This window comes from Coregonus lavaretus (genome assembly GCF_964263955.1).
Source record: "Coregonus lavaretus genome assembly, chromosome: 6".
Classification (NCBI taxonomy): Eukaryota; Metazoa; Chordata; class Actinopteri; order Salmoniformes; family Salmonidae; genus Coregonus; species Coregonus lavaretus.
This window is the reverse complement of record NC_139993.1, coordinates 41,828,286-41,837,936: the sequence shown is the minus strand read 5'-3', so window position 1 is coordinate 41,837,936 and position 9,651 is coordinate 41,828,286.

The window sequence follows — 9,651 nt, the reverse complement described above, 5'->3', positions numbered from 1 at the left end:
ATTGTGGTGCTCCGTCTACTTCGACTACAGTTAACATGATTGAATTTGTGCATATAGTTTTAATGACACTACTTACTATCGGTTGTTCACCTTTTTGCTCAACTCTCTTTAAAGTGCCCTTTTATTAATATTTATGTGCTAAACACCAGGCAGTGAACAAGACTCACATGCTCATTATCTAGAGGGAAAGTAACAAAGATCTTGTAAAAACGGTATAACATCTCCCAGGTCTGACCGTTAACCTCTGTGTCATCCTCCTAATACTCTCCATTTAGTCTTAAAGGGGCAATCTGCAGTTGCTATATCCATTTTTACGACAATGTTTGTAAGCAAAGTAAATGTACACAAACACTGTATAGCCTCAAAACATGGTTAAAACTATAATTTTGATATAATGGATGGTCAGTTGCATCCATAGCTCCATCTATGAATGTAAGTGGCTACATTTCTCCTGCCCCATCCCTTAGCTTTTTATCAAAACAGTGGCAGGGACCTGCTTTGTTTCAACTGCGGCTGGCCCCTTTAAATGGGTATAGCAGTGCTGAGGGTTGTACAGGTGCTAAAAAGAACTAAACCAGTAAAACCACTTATGTCCAGACCTCTGCACGTAGGCCGCTTTTAATGATCTTGAAATATAATCTACCCCACCCAACACTACCCACCAATACAGTCAAAAGACGTAGTAATGTTGTGTGAACAAATATGAGATGTCAAGATTTTGGAAAGTAGGTTGGTTGTACAGGAAGATATTTGAAATGTATTAAGTTGAAATATATATATATATATATATATATATATATATATATATATACACACAGTGAGGGGGAAAAGGTATTTGATCCCCTGCTGAATTTGTACGTTTGCCCACTGACAAAGACATGATCAGTCTATAATTTTAATGGTAGGTTTATTTGAACAGTGAGAGACAGAATAACAACAACAAAAAATCCAGAAAAACGCATGTCAAAAATGTTATAAATTGATTAGCATTTTAATGAGGGAAATAAGTATAGACCCCTCTGCAAAACATGACTTAGTACTTGGTGGCAAAACCCTTGTTGGCAATCACAGAGGTCAGACGTTTCTTGTAGTTGGCCACCAGGTTTGCACACATCTCAGGAGGGATTTTGTCCCACTCCTCTTTGCAGATCTTCTCCAAGTCATTAAGGTTTCGAGGCTGACGTTTGTCAACTCGAACCTTCAGCTCCCTCCACAGATTTTCTATGGGATTAAGGTCTGGAGACTGGCTAGGCCACTCCAGGACCTTAATGTGCTTCTTCTTGAGCCACTCCTTTTTTGCCTTGCCCGTGTGTTTTGGGTCATTGTCATGCTGGAATACCCACCCACGACCCATTTTCAATGCCGTGGCTGAGGAAGGAGGTTCTCACCCAAGATTTGACGGTACATGGCCCCGTCCATCGTCCCTTTGATGCGGTGAAGTTGTCCTGTCCCTTTAGCAAAAAAACACCCCCAAAGCATAATGTTTCCACCTCCATGTTTGACGGTGGGGATGGTGGTCTTGGGGTCATAGTAAGCATTCCTCCTCCTCCAAACACGGCGAGTTGAGTTGATGCCAAAGAGCTCGATTTTGGTCTCATCTGACCACAACACTTTCACCCAGTTCTCCTCTGAATCATTCAGATGTTCATTGGCAAACTTCAGACGGCCCTGTATATGTGCTTTCTTGAGCAGGGGGAACTTGCGGGCGCTGCAGGATTTCAGTCCTTCACGGCGTAGTGTGTTACCAATTGTTTTCTTGGTGACTATGGTCCCAGCTGCCTTGAGATCATTGACAAGATCCTCCCGTGTAGTTCTGAGCTGATTCCTCACCGTTCTCATGATCATTGCAACTCCACGAGGTGAGATCTTGCATGGAGCCCCAGGCCGAGGGAGATTGACAGTTATTTTGTGTTTCTTCCATTTGCGAATAATCGCACCAACTGTTGTCACCTTCTCACCAAGCTGCTTGGCAATGGTCTTGTAGCCCATTCCAGCCTTGTGTAGGTCTACAATCTTGGTCTACATCCTTGGAGAGCTCTTTGGTCTTGGCCATGGTGGAGAGTTTGGAATCTGATTGGTTGCTTCTGTGGACAGGTCTTTTATACAGGTAACAAACTGAGATTAGGAGCACTCCCTTTAAGAGTGTGCTCCTAATCTCAGCTCGTTACCTGTATAAAAGACACCTGGGAGCCAGAAATCTTTCTGATTGAGAGGGGGTCAAATACTTATTTCCCTCATTAAAATGCAAATCAATTTATAACATTTTTGACATGCGTTTTTCTGGATTATTTTGTTGTTATTCTGTCTCTGACAGAATAATTATAGACTGATCATTTCTTTGTCAGTGGGCAAACGTACAAAATCAGCAGGGGATCAAATACTTTTTTCCCTCACTGTATATAATGATTTAATTGTTAACTAGAAAATGAATACAGGCTGAGTGTAATACCTGTTGTGTGTGAAAATACTCCCTACTAGAATAGCTGGCTTTGCCCTCTTCTGTAATGTCTGATTCCAAATGTCACAAGAATCTACAATATGACACCTTGTCTCACCTCTTTAGAGATGCAATAGTTTAGTCGTATTCTGGATAAAGGAGTTTGTCTGTACACTTGCTCAGAAAAGCTCCTGGCCCCACTATGGCAAATTCTAATTTCTTTTTATATACACTGCATTTTTAACACGTCTAGCTTTAGTTGAATGCAGCCGTCAGTAGGGGGTTCTGTTGTAAAGCAAATGGCTGTCGCTGCTCATGTTAGCGTTGTAAAGCTAAGTATCTTATTTTTTTTAATGTTTTGTGTTTCAATGAGGTGATTCCACAGTGTTTGACTGCATTTCAAAGTCTTAACTGACTGAGGAAAGTATCCTTTGCCTTTTTGTACAAAGGCAGTTCTTCTGTCTGTGAATGTCAGTCACTTGGGGTTTTTTACTTACAAAGCCCTTTTGTGTTGTCAAGGAGAGGCAGAATTGGGAGGGAAATTAAGATTTGAAGGCATGTTAACATCTCAAAGCATACCATATAAAAGTTTTTTGTTTGGTTATTTGTTTTCCAGGTGAAATGAGTTAGTATGTCACTAATCAAGAGGGCTAAACTGTGAAAGTACACTGTTGACAAGGGAATGGCAAGGCTCTGAGTGATGTGGGCTGACTGTTTTCTGACCAATGCACAACTTCTGCTTTTCATCCAGGTTGTTTAGGTTAATCAGTAGAGAGCATTCTGTAAATGAGCTTCGTGGTCAGTTATGACTTTCTAATGTTGTTAATTCAAGACATGGTTCTTCTGTTTTTGTAAATACAATGGAGTTGTCCATTCTCCGGTGAACAGCTGCTTCTTTTATACCCTCATCTAGTATTTAAAGGCTATCCGATACTATTGATCATGTCATTTGTATATTCAAATTACAAACCACTTGTGTTTTTAGGCCATCTACATATAGGCTTTTAAAAACTGGCTAATTGTAGGCCTATTTTAGTTTAATTTTTTAACATGTCAGTATTGGGAGTAATGGTCAGAATATGCTATGTGCAACATTTAATTAAACAGAATAATAAATATAAACCTCTCAAACACTGGACTGTTAAATGCTTTTCTGTGTGGGGATGGATATCAATGAAACCTGACAAGTGTATTACCAATATACTGTTTTTAATAAATGTGAAAGCCTACATGTATTTTATCATGGCGAAAAGCAACTTAATAGTTGACTTCCAATGACTTTTTGTAGACTAGCAGTAGTCTGAGAAATCCCAGACCTAGGGCAGCAACAAGCTGGAACATTGGTAGGTCTACATTGTTTGGAGGCAACACATCTGACTTGGGGTTCTCCAACCCTGCTCCTGGAGGGCTTCTCTCCTGTAGATTTTCACTCCAACCCCAGTTGTAACTAACCTGATTTCAGTTTATCAACCAGCTAATTATTAGAATCGGGTGCGCTAGATTAGGGTTGGAGCGAAGACCTACAGGACAGTAGCTATCCAGGAACAGGGTTGGAGAGCCCTGATGGAGGGACTAAAAGCGAATTTATGCTTGATCCGAAAATGTGGTCGGAGGCTCCGTATGGAGGATGTGAAGCAATTGCAGAGCCACATTTTTAAACACTGAAAGGCTCTGTATAGCTCCGCATTGACTTTAAAAGGCGCCGCATGGTCAATCCAACGTCTGCATTGGCCGTGCAGCATTTAGTGTGATACGGCCTCTGCAGAAGTCAGGGCATTCATACTTATTGCGCTTCGCGGAGCAGCGCAGAGTTGTTGTCAAGGACGTGAGTTTGTGTTTATACAGGACCTCACGCCCTCGCCTTCCGTCAACCAATCATGTCAATGCGGAGCTATAAGGAGCCCTCCGCATTATTACGAAATTTGGGAGGCACATGGCAATGCGGTACGAAGCTCAATTTGACCTCTGCATGCCTCCGGAGGCTCCGCAATTGAATCACATTCTCCATACGGAGCCTCCAACTACGTTTTCAGATCAAGCATAAATTGGCCTTTAACCTAACGTAGCAGGCGTAAAAGAAAGGCCTGAGCAGAGAGCCCGCATCCGGTTTTCAGTGGAAAATGAAGCTAGGTTGAAGATAGCTGTACAGTCGTGGTCAAAGGTTTAGAGAATGACACAAATACTAATTTTGTCAAAGTCTGCTGCCTCAGTTTTGATTATGGCAATTTGCATATACTCCAGAATGTCATGAAGAGTGATCAGATGAATTGCAATTAATTGCAAAGTCCCTCTTTGCCATGAAAATGAACTTAATCCCCCAAAAACATTTCCCTGCCACTAAAGGACCAGCTGCTATCATGTCAGTGATTCTCTCGTTAACACAGGTGAGAGTGTTTTGACGAGGACAAGGCTGGAGATCACTCTGTCATGCTGATTGAGTTAAAATAACAGACTGGAAGCTTTAAAAGGAGGGTGGTGCTTGAAATCATTGTTCTTCTGTTAACCATGGTTACCTGCAAGGAAACACGTGCTGTCATCATTACTTTGCACAAAAAGGCCTTCACAGGCAAGGATATTGCTGCTAGTAAGACTGCACCTAAATCAACCATTTATCGGATCATCAAGAACTTCAAGGAGAGAGGTTCAATTGTTGTGAAGAAGGCGTCAGTGCGCCCAAGAAAGTCCAGCAAGCGCCAGGACCGTCTCCTAAAGTTGATTCAGCTGCGGGATCGTGGCACCACCAGTGCATGCTCAGGAATGGCAGCAGGCAGGTGTGAGTGCATCTGCACGCACAGTGAGGCGAAGACTTTTGGAGGATGGCCTGGTGTCAAGAAGGGCAGCAAAGAAGCCACTTCTCTCCAGGAAAAACATCAGGGACAGACTGATATTCTGCAAATGGTACAGGGATTGGACTGCTGAGGACTGGGGTAAAGTCACTTTCCAATTGTTTGGGGCATCCGTAAAACACCTTGTCCAGAGAAGACAAGGTGAGCGCTACCATCAGTCCTGTGTCATGCCAACAGTAAAGCATCCTGAGACCATTCGTGTGTAAATGTAAAATGGGTTGCTTCTCAGCCAAGGGAGTGGGCGCACTCACAATTTTGCCTAAGAACACAGCCATGAATAAAGAACGGTACCAACACATCCTCCGAGAGCAACTTCTCCCAACCATCCAAGAACAGTTTGGTAACGACTAATGCCTTTTCCAGCATGATGGAGCACCTTGCCATAAGGCAAAAGTGATAACTAAGTGGCTCGGGGAACAAAACATCGACATTTTGGGTCCATGGCCAGGAAACTCCCCAGACCTTAATCCCATTGAGAACTTGTGGTCGATCCTCAAGAGGCAGGTGGACAAACAAAAACCCACAAATTCGAACAAACTCCAAGCATTGATTATTGAAGAATGGGCTGTCATCAGTCAGGATGTGGCCCAGAAGTTAATTGACAGCATGCCAGGGCGGATTGCAGAGGTCTTGAAAAAGAAGGGTCAACACTGCAAATATTGACTCTTTGCATAAACTTAATGTAATTGTCAATAAAAGCCTTTGACACTTATGGAATGCTTGTAATTATACTTCAGTATACCATAGTAACATCTGACAAAAATATCTCATAACACTGAAACAGCGAACTCTGTGAAGACCAATACTTGTGTCATTCTCAACTTTTGACCACGACTGTACGTATCCCTGAAATCCGGTTGTTGGCAACTCTGCTAAGGGCGAGAGAGACAAGACTAGCAGTATACTGAGCAGCATAATCTAATTAAGAGGGGGTGTTCAATTCAGTTGAGCACCACCAGCCAACTCTCCCCTGGAATGGCGCTCGCCAGCTTGTAGTCCTAAAAAATGGAAATGAGTTGCCTCTGGTTCGTCAGCCATTCCTATGGGGAAAATGAATAGGGTTTTGGGATAAATGCTGAAAATAGGGTCTGAGGTTGACACAGGCTTAAGAGATCTTCTAAGAGATATCAGTCAATTAACATGATCTTTATGAATTATGAACCCTTTGTGCTTTTTTTGATTACATAAATGCTTCAAAATTCACAAAGTGACTAGCTGATGAAGATTACCATAGAGCAAAACGTATAAGATCTCCTAAGCCGGTGTTTACCACAGACCTTATTTTCGGTGTTTATCCAAAAACCCTACAAAAACTCAATTTCCCCATAGGCTTTGTTCAACGAACAATGGCGGAGGTAGTGCCTTCAAAAATACATTACTATTGCGCTCTGTAGAGTACCACAGTATGAGTCATAATACCCATAACCTAGCGGTCAAACAGGGAAATGGTTCTAATCGTTATTCCACCATTCAATTTTCCCATAGGGGATTTTAGAAACACTTAAAATAAGGACTGTGTTTTGATAACTGTGTAAATCTCTCTAGGACAAGGTGATTTTATCAATGTATTCGCCTGTATTTACCTCCCAAAAATGTAATGCTAATGTGGCTATCATAAAGAACTACAAATGCCATGATGATCTGGACGAGATTGCCGAATCGAGGCAAAGGTAAGAATCTCTGGATTAATGTTAACAAAATGTAGTAATGAATAAATTGGCTAAATTTCTTTAAATGGACAATTATGTGAACTGTCTTGTGCAAGTTTTAAATTGACACTACCTGTTAGCAAAGGTGTGAGCTAGAGATGATGTGCAGGAGCTTGCACAGATTTGTAGTTTTGCATGTCTACTTTTATGCGAATTAGCATTTCTGAATCTGAGAGTAAATAGATCAAAATATATTGATAAAAGTCACCTTGCCGAGAGAGATTTACATGGTTATAAAAACGTCACTCCAGGGTAAGCCTACACAAAACACAGCCCTTATTTTAAGTGTTTCTAAAGTCCCCTATGGGAAAAATGAATGGTGGAAAAACGATTGGAACCATTTCCCTGTTTGACCGTTTTATGGGTATTATGACACCGCCACCGTGGGGCGCTATTGGAGCGCTCTAAGACCTTGTACTACTGACCCACATTCCATTGCACTTTAAAAGGGACCTGATTATAATAGTGATGAGTACATCCACCTTTTTTTTTACTTGGTCAGGAAGGAGGAATATATAGTTATCACGAAGACACGTAGCCTACTGTACTACTTCCTCATACTTTCTCAAACACTCGCAAGAGACATTATCACCTGCGCACAGGTAAAAACCCTTTGTCAATTTAAGGATAATCAGGCGCCGCACTGTTGCTGGATATTCTGCACGTTTACAGTATTTCAGTGCAGTAGAATGAGTTTTATCACTGGTTGGAAACGCAGCGTGAAGAAAAATGGCAGCAAAGGGTGAGTAGCAAAATCCACCGACCTATACAGTAGGCTATTTGCAGTAGCCTAGACAACGTTTTTTCCGAAGAAACCCAGCAATATTTGTATTTACAATCTACAGTAGTCTAAGCATGTTCTATTTGTGGTCACAACAGTAGCTATGTTTCTATTAACTCGTCCATTGATTTTGTTAGTCGACATTTAGAAAGTTTGCATAGAAAACCGATGCAACAATTGCCTGCTAGGGTGCGTTCCCATTTTAATTATCTTGTGTCGATGAAAAACGTCTGGACGTAATGATGTCACACCTAAATCTACAGTGTCGAATAAAAATGAATTGGTTGAAGTGTTTCAATTACCAATTTAGGCAAATCGCGCATTAATAAATTGGCGACAGCCTGTATGCCCTCCCATCTATCTGTGTCATGTCTCAGGTAGCCCGCGAAAGCCAGCATTTTACTAATATTTGCCATATTCAAATAATTATCATGTACCAACGTATCGCCATGGTCCGTGCCATGGTGAAACGTGCACACCTGTAGATGTGAAATAATTGGATGGTGAAATTTGCCAGCAAACCAGAAAAGCATTTTTTTTTTGATTTGATAAACATTGAGTGGTTGTGTAACAGTTATGATTATGATACACGATACACACTTTTTTTATTTGACAGAAATTGGAATGTTATTGCCAGATGTTATATTAGCATTAAGATGGAGACAGCATGTAGTGAGAAATGTAATAGATTTCATTTTCTGCTAAGTAAATAAGAAAATGAAGCCACTTTAGATTACTTTTTCCACCTATCAAATCAGTTGAATTTAATTTATTTTCAAACTCAAAAATCTAGGAATAGCTTCTCTAAAGTATAATCTAGGATACGTTGCTATAAAGTATAATCTAGGGAAAGCACATTTGTAATCACTGTACCACCATGTTGCTCTTTAACATGACATGCCATCACCAGTGGTAACATCTGGAGATAAATGTTCAGTCAAGGAAGTCCAATAAAGATGGGGTAAAATTAGACTAACTATAAAGGAAAACTTTTGTAATAACATGTTAACACATATGTATTGGCAGTTACCGAATGCATACTACTGTTTATTTCAAAAATACAAAAGGGAAGAACTAAACTGCCCAGAACTGCATAGTAACATAGGCAACCTACTAACTAGCTTGTTACAAAGTAATTACACACATTGTTCTACTGATAGTTATTCTGGAGTAAGGCCTATGGAAAAGAAAGCAACAGCTACCAATCCCTCTCAAGTGACTTGCTTTGATAAGGAAAAAGACGCTGAAACCAATTAACTGAAATATAAATAGAAAGTAAACTATAATGGTAAATGGCAGCAAAGAATAACATCTACAATAGAGGCCTTAGATTAGCATTGGCGATCTCTGCACTGGTAAATGAGACACATCCCTAGTACTTACTGTTCTGTCTGTTATACTGTGACCCTAGGGACGCCCTGCAGGCGAAAGAAATCTCAGCCGACCCCAATGGCTCCCCAACACTGTAAGTTTACATGAAAAACATGAACAGTTTCTGTGAAATCTATATTTCTCCTCATTATGCCAAGGCATTGAATGGGATTTGATTCATATAAACATTTATAACAGCATGGTTTGCTTCTAGGTTGTCCGTCATAAACAGTCCAGAACTTGACCCCATCCTCACAGATTTCAAGTAAGTTTTCCCAAATGTATTTCTTAGAAACAATGATCTTTCAACTTCGGTACCCTAGGCATGTTTGACAACAGAGTAACTGAATTCCATTTGTACTTTGTCTCTTTTTATGATACATATTCCATTTTGGTAAATCTGCCCCTGCACTGAAAATATTTTTCAGTGTCAGGATTTCTATGGGTTACAATATTATGTTACTCACACAATAGTACCTATTCAAATAGTTTCCATACTTTGTGCTC